Source organism: Budorcas taxicolor, chromosome 6 (genome assembly GCF_023091745.1).
Source record: "Budorcas taxicolor isolate Tak-1 chromosome 6, Takin1.1, whole genome shotgun sequence".
Taxonomy (NCBI): domain Eukaryota; kingdom Metazoa; phylum Chordata; class Mammalia; order Artiodactyla; family Bovidae; genus Budorcas; species Budorcas taxicolor.
Genome location: NC_068915.1, coordinates 14522760 through 14546533, shown reverse-complemented (window position 1 = coordinate 14546533; position 23774 = coordinate 14522760). Strand labels below are relative to the sequence as shown.

General features: G+C 37.2%; 1 pseudogene; it reads left to right on the top strand.

Moving 5' to 3' along the window:
• The first annotated feature begins 8891 nt into the window (after window positions 1–8891).
• Window positions 8892–9649, top strand: LOC128050007 (14-3-3 protein zeta/delta-like; annotated as a pseudogene).
• The last annotated feature ends 14125 nt before the right edge of the window (window positions 9650–23774 follow it).

Genomic DNA, 23774 nt, shown 5'->3' with positions numbered 1-23774 from the left:
AGTTTTGACTATTAGACACTTGTCAAGGCACTGGCAAAGCAAAGGCAAGAATTTTTTCCTAATAATTCTACAAATTTCCAAAAGAAGGTAGATTAGAAAAATCCAATACTTGTTGAAATTGCTCACCTTCTTGTATATTTTAAGACTCTTATTAATTATACTGTGATTAGGGTTTTGTATTTTCCTTTGCTGTTAAGTTCTCTCATGGGCTTTTGACCATCTAGTGCCCAAGTGTGTGGTATATAGCTTAAGGACAAACAAACAAATGAAAACAAAAAAAGATATTGACTCAATTGGAAGACAGACTTTATAAACTCCATTATTTTATTAGAATCAAACATGCTTTTCTCTCCATTTAAATTGTGCTCCCAGGAGCAGTCTTTAAATTCAGAAAAACACAGCTGCAAATATAAGCTATCTTCTCCTCTTTCTTGCCCCACAAGTATGTACATCTTTTTATAATACTTCTGGCTACAAATATAAGCTATCTTCTCCTCTTTCTTGCCCCACAAGTATGTACATCTTTTTATAATACTTCTGAATTCTTGCTTCAAACACTTCAGTTCTTCTCAAATTTCCTCAACTCTTTGTTTCTCTGCCTCACAATCTAGAATTAGTCTACATCAGTGGCCACATTTGCTTCTTCTCTTTTTAAAATAAAAGCTTATTTACTGACTGCAAATGTAATTTTGTACTCCATGCATAAAACAAAGACAATTTCATAGGACAAAAAAAAACAATTTATAATCATACTGCTAAATATAACCACCACTAACATTTTGGTTATTTCTTATTGAGTTGAACAATTGAGTCTATATCATGTATTTATTTTCACAGGCTTCTTGCTGTACTAAATAATGCAGTATTCTAATGTCATTAAAATTTTATTTAAATGTTTTCTTGCTTTTTGTTTGTTTTCAACATGCTTGCTTTTCCAACTTTTTAAGTCTTTAGCACTTTGAGAAATATACTTTAAATTTTTAGAAATTCTACTAGTCATATTTTCATTTTATTTTTAAAGTTATTTTTAATTGGAGGACAATTGCTTTAGAATATTATGTTGGCTCCTGCCATACAATAACATGAATCAGCCACAAGGGCACATATGTCCCCTCTCTCCTGAACCTCCCTGCCACCACCTACCCCATCCCACCCATCAGTAGATAAGTGGATAAGGAAGCTGTGGTGCATATATACAATGGAATATTACTCAGGCATAAAAAGAAACACATTTGAGTCAGTTCTAGTGAGGTGGATAAACCTACAGCCTGTTATACAGAGTGAAGTAAGTCAGAAAGATAACAAATTTTGCATAATATATTAACACATATATGGAATCTGGGAAAACGGTACTGATGAACCAATTTGCAGGGGAGGAACAGAGACACAGCCAAAGAGAGCAGACTTTGGACACAGCTGGGGAAGGAGAGTGTGGGACAAATTGAGAGAGTGGAACTGACCACTACACGCTGCCAGGTGTAAAATAGCTAGTGGGAAGCTGCTGTATGGGCACATGGGGCTAAACCCAGTGCTCTCTGATATTTTATGCTTAAAGAACATTTTAAACATATTTATCTACTTATCAAAATCAAGAAGGGATATACTTTGAGACAAGATAAGCTTATCTTTACTCCTTTCATATCTTGTCACCATCTTTCTTCACTTTCTAGGTTTGGGGAGGAATTAGGAACAAGAACATTATTTTGTCTGTCTCTGTTAATTGCTCAGTCATGTTTGACTCTTTGAGACCCCATGGACTGTAGCTCACAAGGCTCCTCTGTCCATGGAATTCTCCAGGCAAGAATACTGGAGTGGGTTGCCATTTCCTTCTCTAGGGGATCTTTCTGACCCAGGGATTGAACCCAGGTCTCCTGCATTTCAGGCATATTCTTTACCATCTGAGCTATCGGGGAAGCCCAAGAATATCATTACTAACATTTTATTTTACCATTATCCATTCTGTTTTTAGGCATACATTCTAAAATTTTGAACACTTTTAAGAACAAATTTCTAATGAATATTTTGACAATCCCATTTGACTAATTTAATGCAAGCATCATAACTCTTACTATAACATTTACCACCCCCTCCCTTGATTCCTTAATTTTGTTTTAACTCATTAATGACAATGTGCATTTAAGCTTTTCTCTTGTCTCATTTCTGGTAAGTTTGGGATTGAGATTTATTAATTTTGAATTTTTACCTATTTGATCTATAAAGCTAAGAAAATTAACTTAAATTATATGTTAAGTCCCTCTTGTTCCAGGTACTTTGTTTTTCCTCATCATTCTTCTCTTAAAAGGAAAAAAACTAGTTCTCTTATTCCAGTAAAAACACTTAAGATCTACCTTCTTAACAAATTAAGTGTACATTCCACTGTTGTTGACTTAGTTACAATGGATATAGCAGATCTCTAGAGCTTATTGATCATAATTAACTGAAACTTTCTGCCCTCTGATTAATAACTCCCCATTTTCCTGTCTCCTCAGCCTATGGCAATCATCATTCCACTATTTGATTCTATGAATTTAGTGGTGTTAATTTTTCCCCCAAGAGCAAATCACATACAATAACAGAACTCAATTCCCAGTTACTTATTTTTGAGGTCTTTACTATTAAGGGGAACATATAACTCAATAGTACTGAACTTAAAGTCTCAACCCATAGAAATCTTGGTTTACCTACCCTAGAGATGTCATCTTTCTCTCCTCATACCTGTCAAACTCTTACTTCAACTTTTCCTTCCATGATCTATTTTTCAGTAGCTCAGTATTAAAAAAAAATTAGTATTAGAAAAATCTAATGTCAAAGATTGAAAGAAGGTCAGCCAAAAATTGGAAAAGCAGAAATCCTATTCTTTAATGCTTCCCATATTATTTTCATATTACTGTTAAATTTTTAGTTTTTATGTCATTCTACTTAGTTACAGTAAACTTTTTTTTAATAACATCAGGTTGATCTTAGTCTTCCAGCTTTTTCTTTAACTTTTTCTTTCCACATCAAAGAACCATAGATCTTTCTATATTGAGAATGAAAAATAATTTTATAAAATATTCCTTCTCTGTGTCATTTTGTTTTTTGAGGTCTGTTCCTCCTCTTAGTCTTCCAAATGGTCCTGGCTTGTTTTTATCTTATTTTTATAAAGGTGTATTATTTCTTTTTTACTTATTCTAAAACTAGGAGAAATGAGTTTGATCCTCCAAAAATGTTAAATCTAAATGCAGTAAGAATCACTCCATATATGGAGTCTTAACCAGATTCATTCTCTGTGAGCGATTTACATTTTTAGATCTAAAGCTGAAGGCAAGAACATATAACTGCTGTTCCAAATCTGATCTTGGTAAGCATATATCTTGTGAAGTTATGATATCCTGAAATGAGTTTCTCCTATTCTGATGAAACTCAAGTTGACAATAAACCCCAAGTATTCCATCTTACCTTCTGCCTAGCGAACATTTGCTCACAGAGAACAAACTAATGGGGGATTTGTGGGGTTGAAGAAAAAGGGAAGAGAGAAACAGAGTTACCAGGCAGGAGAAAATGCTCCTAGAGTTTTCAGGTTAATTTAGAGCCCATTTATCAGAAAGAGGAAATGGTGGATGAGAATTATTTCCATTCACTTTGACACAATGATTTTTTTTATTCTGTAGTTCATGATGACTGGTATTTTCAGTTCTGTTTTTATCAGCTTTACTGCTAATGGAAACTCTTTCCAGTTTCTGGCACTAGAATCATACTCTGTGCTAATTTTCAGTGTCATTTAGACTTCACTAATTTGGGTGCTTCTTAAGCATTACATTGGGAATTGGAAAAGAGTGCATCGGGGCTACTAACATCACAAACTAGAATCTACTCTATAATTAATTTTTATTAGGTATATCTTCAATCGATGGATAAGCGTGTTTACTGTTGAATTGTGGCAATGGACACAATCTCAATTCAATTTAATTCAATTCTGTTTATGTGGGAATTATTGAATTTATATCATTGGAGATAAAATCCCAAATTGACATAAGTGAAAAAGGAAGTATATTCTCTCATATATCAGAAGAGCTCATGAATAGAACTGTTTTCATGTATGGCTAGTCCATGAGTTCAAATATGTTCAGTTCTCCAGCTTTTTCCATTTCCCAATCTCTCAGATCTATTTTCTAGTGCTGATTTCATGTCAAGAAAATTTTTCTAATCAAGCAGCATCCAGAAATTTTAAACTTAAGTTCTTCTAGTGCATCCTGGGTGGCTCAGATGGTAAAGAATCTGACAGAAAGAAGGAGGTTCTAAGGTAAAATCTGAGAGAAATAGGGAAGTTCTGAGGTAAAAATTGACTGAAAGAAGGTTATTTTGAAAAGGGAACTAATAATAATTACACAATATTCCTCAACTGCTTATTCTGTGTCAAACACTATTTTAAGTCTTTTATTGACTTTTCACAACGATACTATGAAGCATGTTACTATTTCCATTTTTATAGATAAGGAAACTGAGGCAAGAAAAGGGAAGTTGTTTCCCATACAATTAATAAATGACTGCACGATTTAATACTGAACAATCACTTCTTTCTATTTTGTCACTGAAAAGAGCTGACATATAAGATCATCTTTCAACATTTTCCTGGTGGCTTCCCTGGTGGCTCAGCATCTGCCTGCAATGCAGGAGACCTGGGTTCAATCCCTCAATCAGGAAGATCTTCCTGGAGAAGGAAATGGCTACCCACTCCAGTACTCTTGCCTGGAAAATTCCATGGACAGAGGAGCCCAGTAGGCTACAGTCCATGGGGTCGCAACAAGTCAGACATGACTGAGCAACTTCCCTGGTTCACTGGTTTCAACATTTTACAACTTGAAGTGAAAGTGTTAGTCACTCAGTCATGTCCGACTCTTTGTGATGCCATGGACTGTAGCCCACCAGGCTCCTCTGTCCATGGAATTCTCCAGGCAAGAAGACTGGAGTGGGTTGACATTTCTTTCACCAAGAGATCTTCCAAACCCAGGGATTGAACCCAGGTCTCCCGCATTGCAGGTGAGTTCTTTACCATCTGAGCCACTAGGGAAACCCTTTTACAACTTGGGAAACACTCTATTTATCTGAATTGGTTTTGGTATTAAACAACACTCTAGATCACTGGTCAAAATACATCAAATTGATGTCCACTACTAAATATGCATACTTCAATTTTATTTTTGTTTTGAATAATTATTTTACATGTTCTAGAAGTTGTTCTCAATAATTTACTTATTTTAATATTTTACATTAAAAATTAAAATATATTTGTCATTGTTTAGTCACTAAGTCGTGTCTGACTCTTTTGCAACCCCATGGACTATAGCCCACCAGGTTCTCTGTCCATGGGATTTTCCAGGCAAGAATACTGGAGTGGGTTGCCATTTCCTTCTCCAGGGAATCTTCCCAACCCTGGGACTGAACCTGAGTCTCCTGCATTTGCAGGTCAACTCTATCACTGAGCCATGAGGGAAGCCCTTTAAAAAGCATACAATGGTAGAAAAATAATAAAAAGGAGCCCATTTTAAACCATCACATAGCTTTTAACAATATCACATCAAATGTGTTCATAGAATCCCTATTTTTCTTACTACTTCTAATTTTTTTAAAATTGGATATTCTTTTGCTCTTACATTAGCAACAATAAATAAAAATGTGTCTAATTTTCTCCCATGTATTATATTTGAAGACTTCCTTATAGAGGGTACATTAAATGTGATGTTTATTTTACTTATTGCTGAAAACAAGCTATTAATTTTTAAAATATTCATATTTTTTGATAGTTTCACTAGGATAAAGCAGCCTGGAATTTTTCCTTTGATTTTTCAACTGTAATGATCCAAACTATTATAGTATTTGGGTAATTCTGACAGTTTTGTCCTTTTAGAAGTGATAATTGTGTCATGAGCAAAATATTTGGACAAATGCCAAATGGCATTACCCAGAAAATGATAATCAATAAGAGCTTATTTAATAAAGCATTTGTCCAGAGAGTAGAACCCTATATGAACCAACAGTGAAGAATTCTGCATGACCTCACTTTGTGCCGTGACTTGTTTTGTGAATTGGAAAAATCAGTTAACCTCTTGGTGCTTCAGATCAGTCATCTATGAACTGAGAAGAGTAACATTTGCCACCTAACTCACCAGTATTTTATGAAGGTTAATGAGCTTCAGAGTTTATAAAATGACTTTCCTTCTTGGGTTGAAAGTCTCTTGAAGAGTATTAAATAGCACTGATATATTTTTCTTAATACATAAATATTATTTATTACAGTATAATAAATAAATTATCCTTTGAAAGACCCATGAAGTTACAAAATATGTGATAAGATACTTCTAGTAGGGTTACCCCACAGTAACCATGTTATCTGAGGGGTAAGAAAAGTTTCTGGCCCAATAACACATGCAAGTTAGAGTTCTTCCAACTTCAATTTAAACTATCTTAGTTCTAATCAACTTGTTAATCTCTGTTATCTATTGATACAGCTTTATGAGTTGAATATTAAAAAGAAAAAAATTTTCTCCACTGTATAAATGTGACTGCTCTTTATTCCCACATTGAATGAATAACTAAGTTTGGACAGAAATTCACAAAAGTAAGGTGATTTGGTGAAAGAGGGAAATGTGTCCTGTCACTTTGCATTTTCTGAAACAGTTTTGCCAAAGCTTTTCACGAGATAAAGAACATTTTTAATAGTACAAATTTGATAGGATCCTGAATTTTAGGTGTAATGCTATAAATTGCATGTTTTATGGATTTAAAAATTTTGTATTATTTTATATATTATTTTCAAATTTGAATGAGGGAAAATCATGTAATTTTCATTCTGTTAAAAATTTTTTTAATTTTAGAAAGAGGGGTATCAACATATAAGCTATGTAAGCAACATTTCTTAAATGATAGTTCATCTTTTTACTTTGAGCACTAAATAATAACTCATATTATATTTTCCATTAGGACAATGTGTGTGTCCTCAGTTGCTTCCGCTGTAACTCTTTGCGGCCCTGTGGACTGTAGCCTGCCAGGCTTCTCTGTCCATAGGACTCGCCAGGCAAGAATACCCGAGTGGTTTGCCATGCCCTCCTCCAGGGAATCTTCCTGACCCAGGGACTGAACCTGCATCTCCTGTGTCTCTTTCATTGCAGGTAGATTCTTCACCCCCTGAGCCACCTGAGAAGCCCATTAGTACAATATGTACGTGTAAAAACACATCTCACATATTTCCCCTACTTTATTTTAGAGGCATAATAAAAGGAAAACTAATAGGGAAAGTACAGAATACATACATTTTGCTCTTTTTATTTCTCTCCCAATAGGAGAAAGAGCCTATGTAAAAAGAAAAATATGCTCTTGATTTTTCCGGACCATGGAAATCAGAGAAATTATCTGATTGTATTTTCAGTTTAAAATAAATACAAGTTTTAGAGCACATTGTCTTAAAAGTTAACAGAAAAATATACAAACTAACTTTAGAAGTATTGGGCATCACCCACCCAAGGACTGTCACTGATAGGTAATTCATTTCTTTGGGTTCCCAACGTATATAACTATATAAAGATGAAAATGAGAGATTTTGAAGAACATTTACCCACTATAGATGGTATGTTCTTATTTGCTCCTTCCTAAACTGTGGAAAATTCTGAAAGAGATGGTAATACAAGACCACCTGACCTGCCTCTTGAGAAACCTGTATACAGGTCAGGAAGCAACAGTTAGAACTGGACATGGAACAGACTGGTTCCAAATAGGAAAAGGAGTCCGTCAAGGCTGTATATTGTCACCCTGCTTATTTAACTTAATGCACAGTACATCATGAGAAACGCTGGGCTGGAAGAAGCATAAGCTGGAATCAAGATTGCCGGGAGAAATATCAATAATCTCAGATATGCAGATGACACCACCCTTATGGCAGAAAGTGAAGAGGAACTAAAAAGCCTCTTGATGAAAGTGAAAGAGGAGAGTGAAAAGGTTGGCTTAAAGCTCAACATTCAGAAAACAAAGATCATGGCATCTGGTCCCATCACTTCATAGGAAATAGATGGGGAAACAGTGTTAGACTTTATTTTTTGGGGCTCCAAAATCACTGCAGATGGTGACTGCAGCCATGAAATTAAAAGACACTTACTCCTTGGAAGGAAAGTTATGACCAACCTAGACAGGATATTCAAAAGCAGAGATATTACTTTGCCAACAAAGGTCTGTCTAGTCAAGGCTATGGTTTTTCCCGTGGTCATGTGTGGATGTGAGTTGGACTGTGAAGAAAGCTGAGCACCGAAGAATTGATGCTTTTGAACTGCGGTGTTGGAGAAGACTCTTGAGAGTCCTTTGGACTGCAAGGAGATCCAACCAGTCCATTCTAAAGAAGATCAGTCCTGAGTGTTCTTTGGAAGGACTGATGCTCAAGCTGAAAGTCCAATACTTTGGCCACCTGATGCAAAGAGTTGACTCATTGGAAACGACTCTGATGCTGGGAGGGACTGGGGGCAGGAGGAGAAGGGGATGACAGAGGATGAGATGGCTGGATGGCATCACCAACTCGATGGACATGAGTTTGAGTGAACTCTGGGATTTGGTGATGGATAGGAAGGCCTCGTGTGCTCTGATTCATGGGGTCACAAAAAGTCAGACATAACTGAGCAACTGAACTGAACTGAAAGATACAGGCAATCTTCCCAGGTGGCAGCCAACCTTCAGCCCAAGTCCTTGTGGACACATCTAGACTGCACTTAACCTGATTAGCCACATATGTTATCTTGCTCCTGCAGGAAAAGATGTAAGAAGTCTGTCTCTTAAAACACTCCAGGTAGAGTCTCAGCCTTGGCACTGCCACCCAGAGACTTCTGAGTCCCATCTGTCTGCCATACCTACTCCAGACACAGAACATAGATAAAAATATACTGGTGCAGAAGGCCAAACTAGCTGAGCAGGCTGAGCGAGATGATGATATGGCAGCCTGTATGAAGTCTGTAATTGAGCAAGGAGCTGAATTATCCATTGAGGAGAGGAGTCTTCTCTCAGTTGTTTATAAAATGGTTGTAGGAGCCTGTAGGTTATTTGGAGGCTTGTCTCAAGTATTGATGAAAAGATAAAGGTGCTGAGAGGAAACAGCAGATGGTTCAAGAATACAGAGAGAAAATGGAGACGAGGCTGAGAGATACCTGCAATGATATACTGTTTCTTTTGGGAAAGTTCTTGATCCCCAGTGCTTCACAAGCAGAGAGCAAAGTCTTCTATTTGAAAATAAAAGGAGACTACTACCGTTCCTTGGCTAAGGTTGTTGCTGGTGATAATAAGAGAGGGATTGTGGATCAGTCATGGCAAGCATACCAAGAAGCTTTTGAAATCAGCAAAAAGTAAACACAACCAACACATCCTATCAGATTGGATCTCTCCCTTAACTTCTGTGTTCTATTATGAGATTCTGAAGTCCCCTGAGAAAATTGGCTCTCGTGCAAAACCAGCATTTGATGGAGCCATTGCTGAACTTGATATATTAAGTGAAGTGTCACACAAAGACAGCACATTACTAATACAGTTACTGAGAAACAACTTGACCTTGTGGACATTGGATATCCAAAGAGATGAAGCTGAACCAGATGAAGAAGAAAATTGCCCAGCCTTCCAACTTTTGTCTGCCTCATTGTAAAACTTGCACCATAGACCGTTTGTCATCTATGCTATCTGCTGATAATTATTTATGATTTCTCACAGGTTAATGTTACTTCTGTTTGAATTTCTGTATGTTTCATGTGTTTTTTATGTTTAATATTGGAGTAGAGCCAGTTAAGAGTTCCCTAGTAGCTCAGCTGGTAAAGAATCTGCCTGCAATGCAGGATACCCCAGTTCAATTCCTGGGTCAGGAAGATCCCCTGGAAAGGGACAGGCTACCCACTCCAGTATTCATGGGCTTCCCTGGTAGCTCAGATGGGAAAGAATCCACCTGCAATGCAGGAGACCTGGATTTGAATCCTGGGTTAGGAAGTTCCCCTGGAGGAGGGCATGGCAGCCCACTCCATTATTCTTGCCTAGAGAATCCCCATGGCCAGAGTAGCCTGGAAGACTCAGTGAGGTCACAAAGAGTTGGACATGACTGAGTGACTAAGCCCAGCACAGAGCCAGTTAACATATCAGGAGCTACCTGTTTTCATCTTGAGGTGGCCAATATGGGGACATGGAAATTTTATACAAGTTATACAAGTTTCTATACAAGTTATACAAGTTTTATACAAGTTTCTGAGTAGTCATGTATGGGTGTGAGAGTTGGACCATAAAGAAGGCTGGGCGCTGAAGAATTGATGCTTTTGAACTGTGGTGTTTGAGAAGGCTCTTTAAGACTCTCCTTGAAGTCCTTTGGACTGCAAGGAGCTCAAAATAGTCTATCCTAAAGGAAATCAACACTGAATATTCATTGGAAGGACTGATGCTGAAGCAGAAGCTCCAATACTTAGGCCACCTGAAGTGAAAAACCAACTCATTAGAAAAGACCCTGATGCTGGGAGGGATTGGGGGCAGGAGGAGAAGGGGATGACAGAGGATGAGATGGTTGGATGATGACTCAATGGACATGAGTTTAAGCAAGGTTCAGGAGATGGTGAAGGACAGGGAAGCCTGGCGTGCTGCAGTCCATGTGGTCACAGAGCCGGACTCAACTGAGTGACTAAACAAGAAATAAAAGTTCGGCATAATACTTTTGGTACATTGTGGCTTCACAAAGGCTAGTATTAAAACTGCTTCCATGTCTAAGCAAAGAAAGCTGCCTACACATTGGTTTGTCCTGGCAGGGGATAAAAGAGATAGCTGGCTCCAGTCACAGGTGTAGTTGTGGGTACTTTAAGATTCGAAGCGCTTATGTGACTGTAGAAGAAATGGATATTTCATATTAAACCAGCTGTTATCCGTGGAATACCCATTCTCAATATGCACACTATTAACAACAGTTACAGAAGTGTTCGTTTAGCTGGGACCCAATTTTCCCTGGATAAGAAGGGCAGAAATAATTCACATCCCATTATTTGTAGTTACCTGCTGTTTGTTTTCATTATTATTGCTATACTCATTTTATTTATATTTAGATGTTTTAAGCAACCTAAGAACAAATGTACAAGTAAAGATGCAGTAAAAATGAATTGTCTGATATCCATTGCTTCATGTATATCAATCATGGTAGTAAAACACAAAAACGTGTGTTTAACTTTTCAGTTTAGTTTTATTATCATTATTATTATTGCCTAACTTGTCTGTGATATAAAACTAGTTAACAGGGAAATAATTTGAGATGATGGCTAGCTTTGTTTAATGTCTTAAGAGATTGTCAAGAATAATCCAAGCATAATTGATAAGAACATGTGTATTAAGTTTGTGTAAATGGAATAAAAGTTTTATTCCATGGACTTTTCAGCTACTTTCTCTACAGTTTTTCATGTAAATTAGTCTTTTGGTTCTAAAACTTCCCTAAAGAAAATTGTACATTTTTGGAAATTTACTCATTCCCTCTTGGCAGCTAAGAGGCTTTTACCAAGTTTGAGTATGAAGTTTATTATAACAACAAAATACTACTAAGATAAATACTACTATTCCTAACCAGATCTCATATCAATCCCTTCCCCTGAAATAAAATGTTTTTCTTTTCAGAAGCAAGAAGACTGTTCGAAAAAAATAATACATTACACTAAAAATTTTTGATGTATGGCATTTTTTAATTTAGGAAGCCACAGTGTTCTTGATCAATCATCATGGCAACTGGATAGCATTAACTGCAAGTTTTGTACTTTGAAATCACTTTTGTTTTTAAGAATTTTTGGATACTCATAGTCTGCCTTCAATTTTGGTACTTTATTCTTTCTATGTTTCAGGAGCACAGGATTGCTTCTTTTTTTAGCCTTCTGTCTGTCACCAACCATTCCTACCTGGTGGTCATGAATTGATGTTACATAGGATGTGATGGAAAACCCTGAATGAACTTTTTGGCCAACCCAGTACTTGGGAGAGAGACTGCATGGTCTTTCTGGCTCCACTCTGTTGAAGGACACCCTGCTTCCTTTGCTTGCATCCCTCAGACAAACTATTTCCCTCTTTCTTTTCACTGCAGCAAATCTTTCCTTAGTTGATGAGACTGTTTATCTCCCTATAAACCCTACCTATCTTGAATCATCTGTCATTGTCTTTACCTTTAAAATCCTACCTCTTCCTCTCTTTAAATAATGATGGGACTAAGGTATACCCAAAACTCACCCTTTATTTCCTCAGTACCTTGCAAAAAAACATCAAACAAAAAACAGGAAAAGCAGTATGTCAAGGCTGTATATTGTCACCTTGCTTATTTAACTTCTATGCAGAGTACATCATGAGAAACGCTGGACTAGAAGAAACACAAGCTGGAATCAAGATTGCCGGGAGAAATATCAATAACCTCAGATATGCAGATGACACCACCCTTATGGCAGAAACTGAAGAGGAACTAAAAAGCCTCTTGATGAAAGTGAAAGTGGAGAGTGAAAAAGTTGGCCTAAAGCTCAACATTCAGGAAACGAAGATCATGGCATCCGGTCCCATCACTTCATAGGAAATAGATGGAAAAACAGTGCAAACAGTGTCAGACTTTATTTTTTGGGGCTCCAAAATCACTTCAGATGGTGACTGCAGCCAGGAAATTAAAAGACGCTTACTCCTTGGAAGAAAAGTTATGAGCAACCTAGATAGCATATTCAAAAGCAGAGACATTACTTTGCCGACTAAGGTCCGTCTAGTCAAGGCTACGGTTTTTGCTGTGGTCATGTATGGATGTGAGAGTTGGACTGTGAAGAAGGCTGAGCATTTGATGCTTTTGAACTGTGGTGTTGGAGAAGACTCTTGAGAGTCCCTTGGACTGCAAGGAGATCCAACCAGTCCATTCTGAAGATCAGCCCTGGGATTTCTTTGGAAGGAATGATGCTAAAGCTGAAACCCCAGTACTTTGGCCACCTCATGTGAAGAGTTGACTCGTTGGAAAAGACTCTGATGCTGGGAGGGATTGGTGGCAGTAGGAGAAGGGGACGACAGAGGATGAGATGGCTGGATGGCATCACGGACTCGATGGACGTGAGTCTGAGTGAACTCTGGCAGTTGGTGATGGACAGGGAGGCCTGGCGTGCTGCGATTCATGGGGTCGCAGAGTCAGACACGACTGAGCGACTGAACTGAACTGAACTGAAAAGAGGTGTACTTTTTTCCCTCTAAAATGTAAGCTCCCTGAGAGCAGGGACAATATTCTCTGCACGTTCTAATGTGCCTAGTATACCATAAATGATCAATACACACTGATTATGGGAAAAAAAAACACTCCAAGTATTATAATCATGAATAGATAACCAGACAGCTAAATAGTTAAAGCAGGCATCCTTAATTTAGAACAGGTCTTTTCTAAAGTGCAGAATTTATGCTTCATTTTCTTTCCCCTCTTAAGGAAATGTTACGCTGTGGTTCCCATATACCAGCTCTCAGACCAGGAATGTCTTTGAGCAAATCTTCACAAGTTCAGGACAAAACAAGAAAAAAAAAAAAAAAAGATTTTATATGTGTGATGGTATAGTTGTCAATTATTTTGTCTTGTGAATATAAATCTTTTAGTCCGAGCATCTGCCTTCCTAATTTTTTGTTTTAATGAAGTGACTCATCTAAAATAGTGATGTGAAGGCTTTATATATACAGGCTATATATATATATATCAGTTAGCAAACCTGCTTTGTGCCTGATTCTTCCCCAGGTCCACTTTTAGAAAGGGAATGTTCGGATTTCCATCTGAAATCCAGGAGTCTAAGACTCCGGTTTTAGATATCTTTATAATAGTTTTAGACAGCAGGAGAATGAAGGTTCATAATATCATTATAGGTATAACAGAGATGTTTTATTGTTATTTAGATCATGGCATCTGGTCCCATCACTTCATAGCAAGCAGATGGGGAAACAGTGAGACATTTTTGGGGCTCCAAAATCACTGCAGATGGTGACCACAGCCATGAAATGAAAAGACGCTTGCTCCTTGGAGGAAAAGCTATGACCAACCTAGAGAGCATATTAAAAAGCAGAAACATTACTTTGCCAACAAAGGTCTGTCTAGTCCAAGCTATGGTTTTTCCAGTAGTCATGTATGGATCTGAAAAGCTATCTGAGTGCCAAAGAATTGATGCTTTTGAACTGTGGTGTTGGAGAAGACTATTGAGAGTCTCTTGGACTTCAAGGAGATCAAACAAGTCAATCCTAGAGGAAATCAGTCCTGAATATTCACTGGAAGGAATGATGCTAAAGCTGAAACTCCAGTACTCTGGCCACGTGATGCAAAGTGTTGACTCATTGGAGAAGACCCTGATGCTGGGAAAGATTGAAGGCAGGAGGAGAAGGGGATGACAGAGGATGAGATGGTTGGATGGCTTCACCGACTCAATGGACATAAGTTTGAGTAAGCTCCAGGAGATGGTGAAAGACAGGGAAGCCTGGTGTGCTGCATTCCATGGGATCTCAAAGAGTTGGACTCGATTGAGTGACTGAACTGAACCAAGAATTTATTAACATGAAAAAATAATAAATAGCATTTATATTGTCTGCAATATTGCTTTAAAGATTTTTAAATGAGCAAATTTGGTAGGTGACACATAAATTTGGTTCTTCTTTTTTTTTCTAGATGAATTATGATTGATTTTAATCATATCTAATCTGTGACTGATATGAAAAATTTCTTTAAAAATACATTAGAAAAGAATACTGTTGGGGAGAAAAACTGTTTGGGGACAATATGTGAAATTAAAGATTATGCCATAAATTAATCAGAAATTACTCTGGATAAGGCAAACCGACCCAGACAGTCCATCAGTATCATTTGACAACTGTCAATCAAAAAGCCCAAGTCAAAGACCTATAACAACTGACTAGAATATTCACCAAACATTAAGATGCTCTTTTTGGAACGTGACATTTCAGAATGAAGCTTACTGGGCTTAACAACAATTCTGTGTTTAGTAAAGGAAGAGAAATATCTGTGGTTTATAGAAAAATTTTGGATACCTTCTAGATACTTAACAAACACCTATTGGAATGTAACTCTAATTTTGTTGTACAGCCTGATTTCAAGTTTTGTTTTTAATGATTTCTTTCAGTTATTAGGTAACCATGCATCTTATGAAATCTCATGCAGTAGTTTTAATATTTTCATAGGAAAAAAACCCCACTGCAAGCCATCACAGGTTTCTGGCTTATTACTGTGTTGACCATTGTCTGCCCAGAGGAAATGTTAACGTCCACCACTAAATAGATAAAGCAGAGTCCTTACTGATCACTGAATGACAGTTTTACAAGGCCACATTTTTTTGAAATTTGTATTAAGTCGATGGGTTGGTTTTCCCCCTGTGTAAGTAAGGAAAGCTTGGTAATGTTGTGGAGTCTTTGCTGGGACTAACTTTATCTGCATATTTTTGGTCTCTTTAGACCAAAAAATGTTAGTGCTGGAAAATTCCTGGACAGTGGTTTTAGAGGTACATGGCTATAAAAGAGAAGTATTTCCTTCTTTTTACTGCTTGACTTAGCAAAATAAACTCATTTCAGTTTTATAAAATGCAGGCAAGAATTCAATTGTAAGGGACCCTTATTTTTACTTTAAACAATTTAATCTTTTGCCTTTACATAACCTTTTAATATTATCTTTTAATAAAGAGAATAGGCTACATAATGGTACTTTGGGCATTGCAAAGGGCCTTGAAAATAAAATTTTAAACCCAATATATATTGCATGCTAAAGTACATGGACAGGAAGTTTGGTTTGGAGAGTAATTATATCAGACTACCAATCAGAAGGTTGAACATACTGTCCTCATTCTTTGGTTGACGTAATTGTTTTTCCAAATTTATTGTGCTATCCCGAGATTTCTCACCTGTGACAGAGGGCTACTGAGAAAAAAAAAAACGGGTGTAGGGGGGGAAAGGGGGATGGAGGAAGTGGAGAGAGAGAACGACGTTTTAGAGTATTACTTACATAACAGTAGACTTTACATTTTCCCCAGTGTTTCAGTTCAGTTCAGTTGCTCAGTCGTGTCCGACTTTTTGTGACCCCATGAATCGCAGCACGCCAAGCCCCCCTGTCCATCACCAACTCCCAGAGTTCACTCAGACTCACATCCATCGAGTCAGTGATGCCATCCAGCCATCTCATCTTCGGTCATCCCCTTCTCCTCCTGTCCCCAATCCCTCCCAGCATCAAAGTCTTTTCCAGTGAGTCAACTCTTCACATGAGGTGGCCAAAGTACTGGAGTTTCAGGTTAACATCATTCCTTCCAAAGAAATCCCAGGGCTGATCTCCTTCAGAATGGACTGGTTGGATCTCCTTGCAGTCCAAGGGACTCTCAAGAGTCTTCTCCAACACCACAGTTCAAAAGCATCAATTCTTCGGCGCTAAGCTTTCTTCACAGTCCAACTCTCACATCCATACATGACCACAGCAAAAACCGTAGCCTTGACTAGACGGACCTTAGTCGGCAAAGTAATGTCTCTGCTTTTGAATATGCTATCTAGGTTGCTCATAACTTTTCTTTCAAGGAGTAAGCATCTTTTAATTTCTGCAGTCACCATCTGCAGTGATTTTGGAGCCCAAAAAAATAAAGTTTGACACTGTTTCTAATGTTTCCCCATCTATTTCCCATGAAGTGATGGGACCAGATGCCATGATCTTCGTTTTCTGAATGTTGAGCTTTAAGCCAACTTTTTCACTCTCCACTTTCACTTTCATCAAGAGGCTTTTTAGTTCCTGTTCAGTTTCTGCCATAAGGGTGGTGTCATCTGCATATCTGAGGTTATTGATATTTCTCCTGGCAATCTTGATTCCAACTTGTGCTTCTTCCAGCCCAGCATTTCTCATGATGTACTCTGCATGTACAAATACATTGAGAGGTCTGATCTCAAAATAATAACCAAATACAAGAAAAATGGACATAGTAAATAAGTCTGTGCTTATGTTGTGTCCCTATTAAGACTGAAAAATATTAGCCTATGAGAAAGTATTCCTTTCATAAAGGGAGTCCGCTGTATATTTTTCCTTTTTTGGTAGGCCAATTTAATTTCAATTTGTATATTTAGTGTTGGAGGAAAAACATGTTTTGCTGAGGAATAAATCAATTCCATCAAGGAAATGACATCAGGTACTTGATATTCAAAGGGGCTCATTTTCTGACACAAATACAAGGTTATTTAGCTATCTTATCTTCCAAACTAATTCTGACTTCGACGACTCAGTTTCCTTGAAGAGAGAACTAATAGGGGTATTTCCCAGGCAAGCTTCTGAATAATTTGACTCAGTCAGCTTTGCCACTGCATTTTGGTGAGAATCTTCTATTTTGATAAAGCAGCTAAGAAAAATCTATATAGCCAATGTCAAGTCTCAAGGAAGAAATTTTATTTCTTTAACAAAGAAGGCTAGTAGGGTACTTGCCAAAGGATATGTAAAATCCTGTTCATCAAAAGACCTAGAATGTTCTGGAGATTTCAGGAATTTTCTGACCCTCTGTGTCAGACTCTCAAGCAGAGTTTGGTCTACTCCATCACCCCAGAGATAAAATCCTTCAATTCTAAAGGAAATCAACCTTGAATATTCACTGGAAGGACTGATGTTGAAGCTGAAGCTCCAGTACTTTGTCCACCTGATGCAAAGACCTGACTCAATGGAAATGACCCTGATGTTGGGAAAGATTGAAGGCAAAGGGAGAAGGGGGCAGCAGAGAATTAGATGGCTAGATAGCATTACCATCTTTGACTCAATGGACATGAGTTTAAGCAAACTCTGCATAATAGTGGACAGAGGAGCCTGGTAGGCTATAGTCCATGGGGTTGCAAAGAGTTGGACATGACTTAGCAACTGAACAACAACAACCATTACCCTAGACATATGTTCAGGGAAAAGATGCAATTATAGGGGACTTAAGGTTCCTCAGATGATTTTATTCTTTGCCTTTTTTATTATAAATCAAAAGATAAAATATAAAAGTTTGATAATATATATTAACCTGTGATCACTGGGTATAATACTTGGTTAAAACTGCCATAACAAGTACCACAAACTGGGTGACTTGACCAAACTTTATTGTCTCAACAACACCAAGAGTAGAATTTTGAGATGAGGTGTTGGCAGGCTTGGTGCTTTCTGAAGGAGGGGAATCTGTGCTGTGCGTCTCTCCTAGTCACTAAAACTAGCTTGCTAGTCTTTGGTGTTCCTTGGCTTACAGACACATCACCCAGTCTCTGCTTCATGTTCAAAAAGTGGTCTCCTTTTGTGTGTATCTTTATGAGGGAATATATGTGTATATTTTCATGTATTCAAACTTCCCCTTTTTATTAAGGACACAATCATATTGGATTATGTCCCACTCTAGTGACCTCATCTTAACTTGATCATCTGCAAAAAACCCTATTTCCAAATAAGGTCACCAGAACTACCTTAGATTCTCAGGCAGCACAGTGGTGCTGAACCTGCCTGCCAATGCAGGAGATGCAAGAGACGCAGGTTCAATCCCTGGTTTGGGAAGATCCCCTGAGTAGGAAGTGGCAACCCACTTCAGTATTCTTGAATGGAAAATCCGGGGACAGAGGAGCCTGGCAGGCCACAGTGCATGGAATCACAAAGAACTGGACACAGCCGAACATGCACACACACAAGAACTGCAGGTGGGGAACTTCAGCATTTTTTGTGGGCATACAGTTCAACCTATAAGGCTGGGTTTATCCAGTTTGACATTTGCATTTCAGTCATGTTACACTCTAAGATGTACAGGTTAGAATACTGGGATCTCCTTATAAGGATTTCATTATATAGAAGAAGACAGACAAAGAGAGGCTAGAGAAAGCATCTAAGACAAAATCAACTTAGTTTTGAAATATTCACTTTGTTTTAGATTAAATACATGCCTTTGAAATTTGTCCCTACTGTCACTGTTTAGTCCTACCCTTCTCACCTAATGAAATTTCTATTAACACATAATCCAAATTTTAAAAAACTTAATTTTGGCCAAAGCTTGGTGGCTTTTCAATCTGGTCCACTTTAATAATCAAATACATCCTAGGCAACATATGTTTGTTTCTCTGCTAGACTTATATATACATTTATAAGGATAAATGCAGAGCAGAGAAATGCCTCAATGTAAATAACACACTGGTTCTTAGATAAACAGGCAGGATTCTACTGAATCCACTGGTTTTCTTTCCAATCACTCTGCTGTATCAGCCGATTTCTTCACTATTGATTGAATCAGCTGAGCGATATGATTTTGTCATTAAGACAACTGAAAATACCAGATTGACTCTTTTTGATGTGTTTTATTTAAGCATAATTATTGTCAGAGTGTTCTCCAATCCTCCATTTGACTGCAGAACAAATGAAAGGCATTTTCCCCCCACATTTTACTAAGAACAAAAAATCAAGTGGACTCTAGGGTTGATTTACCTAAATAGTAGTAAAAGTTTGTCAACAATTTAAAAAATTAAACCTAGGAGCCTAACTCGACTGTGTCTGGAACTAAACAGATTCAGAATTAATGAGCTAACATCTGGAAATATTGAGTTTCTTTAAAAAAGGAAAAAAGCAGCATTGGCTTTGGCATAAAGACTTAGTGATTAAGAACAACAAACAAACGAAAATCAGAATACACGAACTTCAGACATCCCAATGACCCATGTATTGCCTCCAAATTTTAGTCTACCAGAGTGGTGAACAGGGTGTTCTTGTTCCACTGTGTTCACATTTATTCAGTTGAAGTATATCTCTGAGTGAAGACCAATGATCATACTGGGTGGCAGGCACCCTTCCTAGCTCTACACGTTCCCTGCAAATACTATCTCATTACTCTTCAAAATGATCCAGGCAAGAAATCATACATCTCATCTCAAAAACTGTTCTTGAAAATGAGAATTTATATCCTCCAATAAGAGTGTATAGTATGCATCTATGCACTTAAATTTCTCCTCCTAGTTTTTATTTTGGAGATCTTGTCAGTGAGTGAGCAATTCAAAAACCATCTAAACTAGTCAGGAAGCAACCCACTGTCAAGATGGTATTTATGGACGACTCCCTGACATGTTTGTTTTACAAATTAACATTAAACCTTCAAATAACAAGAGCTTGGTGTGATTTTCTGTGAAGTAAACAGGAAGCTCTAAGTCTTTCACCGTATTGAGGGTTCCTTTTTTCGTTTACATAGTGATATATTCTGTTTATCTTATTAGCACAACGAAAATATTAGTAGCCGCCCATAAATACAGCTCTGATAAAAGGTACTTCATTTCAGAGTCACTAATCTATGTTAATACCATTTGGTCAAGGTCCTGTAACAGCTGTTAGGATTTCAACCCCTATAGGTCAGAGAAAGACGATGGGAAAATCCTTAATAAAATGTTGTTAGAAGCTACAGGTGGGAAATAAAGAAGCTCTTGTGACCTGTAATCTTATTCCCTCATAAAGTCACCAAGAGAGCACAGCAGCTTCTGCAGTTGAAATTAGACAACACACTAGTGGCTTTTCAATCTCAACTTTTACAGTTCGATGTTCTCATTTTCAGTGAAGAACAAATGAAGGGTACAGCAGCTCTGCCCAAGATGCTCTCTCTGGGTTTAATCAGCCCACTCAACCACATGAGTAACTCTGCCACATGAGTAACAGTACTTTTTGTATTCCCACTTATAAACAACGTAGGCTTCTTTCTGATCTGTTCATAAACAAACATCAGATTCTCAACATGCTGTATTTGGGTTTTATCTTTTTTTTTAATGCCAAATACATCTGAAGAAAATAATTTCTTTTAAAACATTTAATACTAAGTCATATCAACTTAATAATGGGAGTTGACATGAGATCATAAAATCTACCTAAGACAACAGCTTTGGTGTCAATGTACAGGCCTACCATACTGACACTCTGTATTAAAAAAAAAAAAAAGAAAAGGGCCACAGACAAGTGTCTAACCAAATTAGAGTCCTGGTGATGACTGTGCCCCTTTAGAGATGCGTCCATGAGCTCCTACCCAAAGAGTAGCAGGCTTTCACTTTGCCCTGTCCTCACAGTCATTAGTGATGGCGAAAAACTGCTATATGTCTGCTGCATACAACTGGGTCCTAAGGGGTACAAGCTTGCTGCTTCATTTTGCTCAGAAGAGTCTGTGACTCATTTTTTTGGCCCCAAAGTGAAAATGAATGCTTGCTGGGATATCACCATTGACATACTGTTCTTTCTTTCATAAAACTAATGCTTTATGTTTGTTCCCTTTAATTTAGAAAGAATATTTAGCAAAATATAAAATAAAGGGGCTGAAAAGAAAAACAAAATATTCTTGTAGGAACAGTTAGGAAAGGGTCAATAGCAATTTTCTGTTTTATTTTTCTCCCCGTTTATAAAAAACATCTCTGGATTTACTACATCACATCAAAGTCACATTTTAAAAATGTTTAATTAATACCAAAATGGTTTTTTCTAAACATAGCTTCAAATTATCAGCTTTGAAATTTCTGCCATAGAATAATAGAATAAGTTGAAATAAGATCTTGGTGTTCTGGGTAACACAACTTTTTTTTTTAAACACACAGATACACTACATTTTTTTTGCTAAAAGTTAACTATGTAGTAGAAAGAGTAGAATTTAATGTTGTTATTGGAGGAAAATAACATTTCATAGATTTAATTTTCTATCAAGCATTTGCATAATATTAAGGTTTGGATTTAACATAAGCTTAAGGTTTGTCATATGCAATTTCCATTTATTTACAATGTATAGGACAACTTGTCTAAGATCAGTTGGCTCTGTGAGCAGTTTACTTGACAAATTATGTCAAATATTTGCTTTCTGAAATCCTGAGAATTGGTTGAGTATAATTGTACTTCATGTTGGCAAAAAATACATAAATATGGGACTAAGAAAGTCCTATCATTAATTTGTCAGAAACTTGAGTTGTCATTTCTGAAAATTTAATGTCACTGAAGCTCTATTTCCAATAGCAAAGGAGCACTATTGCTAATAGACTTCAGAGCTTGAAATAAATAAATCTTTGGAATCCTGTTGCATCTCTTGGGGTGTGACATTTGACAGTCTTTTATAGCACAGAACGAAACAAGTTTGTGAGCTGGAATTCAATTGTGGCGTATTGATTCCTTGCATCAGTCATTATTCCCTGCTGATTGACAGCTGAAAATTGGTTACGTTAAGTATTTCATATGTTATATTGGCTGACATTTGCTTGCCTGCTCCTGTGTCAATATTGTTGTAAAGATCTCCAGCTTTATGAGATAGCAATAGACACTGACTGTGGCTTTTGTGTGATGTTCCAGTGTTTTTCCTGACATAATTTAAGACATATTAAAAACCAGCAGCATCTTCCCTCTTGAGAAGCTTAATGCCAATATTATTGTCTTCCAGGGGAAGATCATGTATGCTCATAATCGGGTGCTAATTTCCAACCGTCCGCTCATGTTTAGGCATTAGGCACTATAACTGTAAAATTGAGCCTTCTTGATTGATTCATGTCAAGCCTCATCTCGGCTCCTGCAGGGGAAGTCATCGGCTGACCCTTTTTACACTAAAAGAAGAGATTTGTGTTCCTTTCTTTCACCTGGAACCATCAAATTGACTGAATAATCTGTAATACATTAGTGCTGACATTTGTTAGGGGAGAATTAAACAAGACACAGTAATCATTCCCTAGAATAAAAATTGTGTTTGATTTCCAACAGAGTTCTATTAAAGCGATGACAGAAACAGTCTCTACCAAGGTGGAAAACTGAATATTCTCTGCATTAATGAATCAAGTTAACACATTAATTGCTTATAGGACCTAGTTCTTCAGTATGAGTGTTAAAGGATGGGGAGGCTCTCATTTAGGTTCAGTGTGTATTTGTAATCATGGTGAGCTTCTCGTGGAAAACAATTCTTGTTGTCTTTTTATTTTGGGTAGTCTGAGATGTAAAAGTTGCATTATTTCCTGAGATATCTAAAATTCCTCCAAAAACGTCCTACTATGTCTTCTTTAACTCACCTAGGAAATATGATGACAAGTGAGCTAAGTACTCAAGTACTAAATTTGATTCCTGTTTTTCATTATGTCATTTAAGTTTGCAATCTTTTAATTTAGATCAAGAAATGTCCATACAGTTCACTCCTGCTGTTCTAAAGCACACAGGAATCATCATCAAAACCACGAGCTTCATCTGAAACTTTTTCTGAACAACTGTATTTCCTATGCCCTGGTCTTCATTCCCAGCACCTGCTGCCAACCACGACTGTCACCAGGAAAGGGATCTTGTTACACTCATTAGAGTTCACATGTGCGTGCTCTGTCAGAACCACAGTGTTTTATATCTAACTTGTGTAGGACTCATTTTCAAGATGATTCATTTATAAGTGATTATGTGAGTATGTCTTCCATGATGAGTTCACACTTCTCAGAAGTACCACTTAAAAATGGACCTTTCCCACTTTTGATGATATTTGTTGAAGTAGTTGTCAACTTTGTTAATTGGGGTCACTTCAAAGTACTCATGGGTCTGTTCTCTAGATACTCCATGCCGTGTGGAGCAATTTGGTAAAGAAAACTGAACAGCCTTTGCAAAGAACTAACACAGACCAAATGAAATTTTGCTCTTCCTTGAAATATTGGAAAGATCTCAAGACACTTGTTAAAGTTAAATGAACAATCCATAAACTAGTAGGAAACACCTACCCATTTCTCCAAAAAATAAACTCTTAATCTAAGGGGATAAATGAAAATGGTCTCACCAC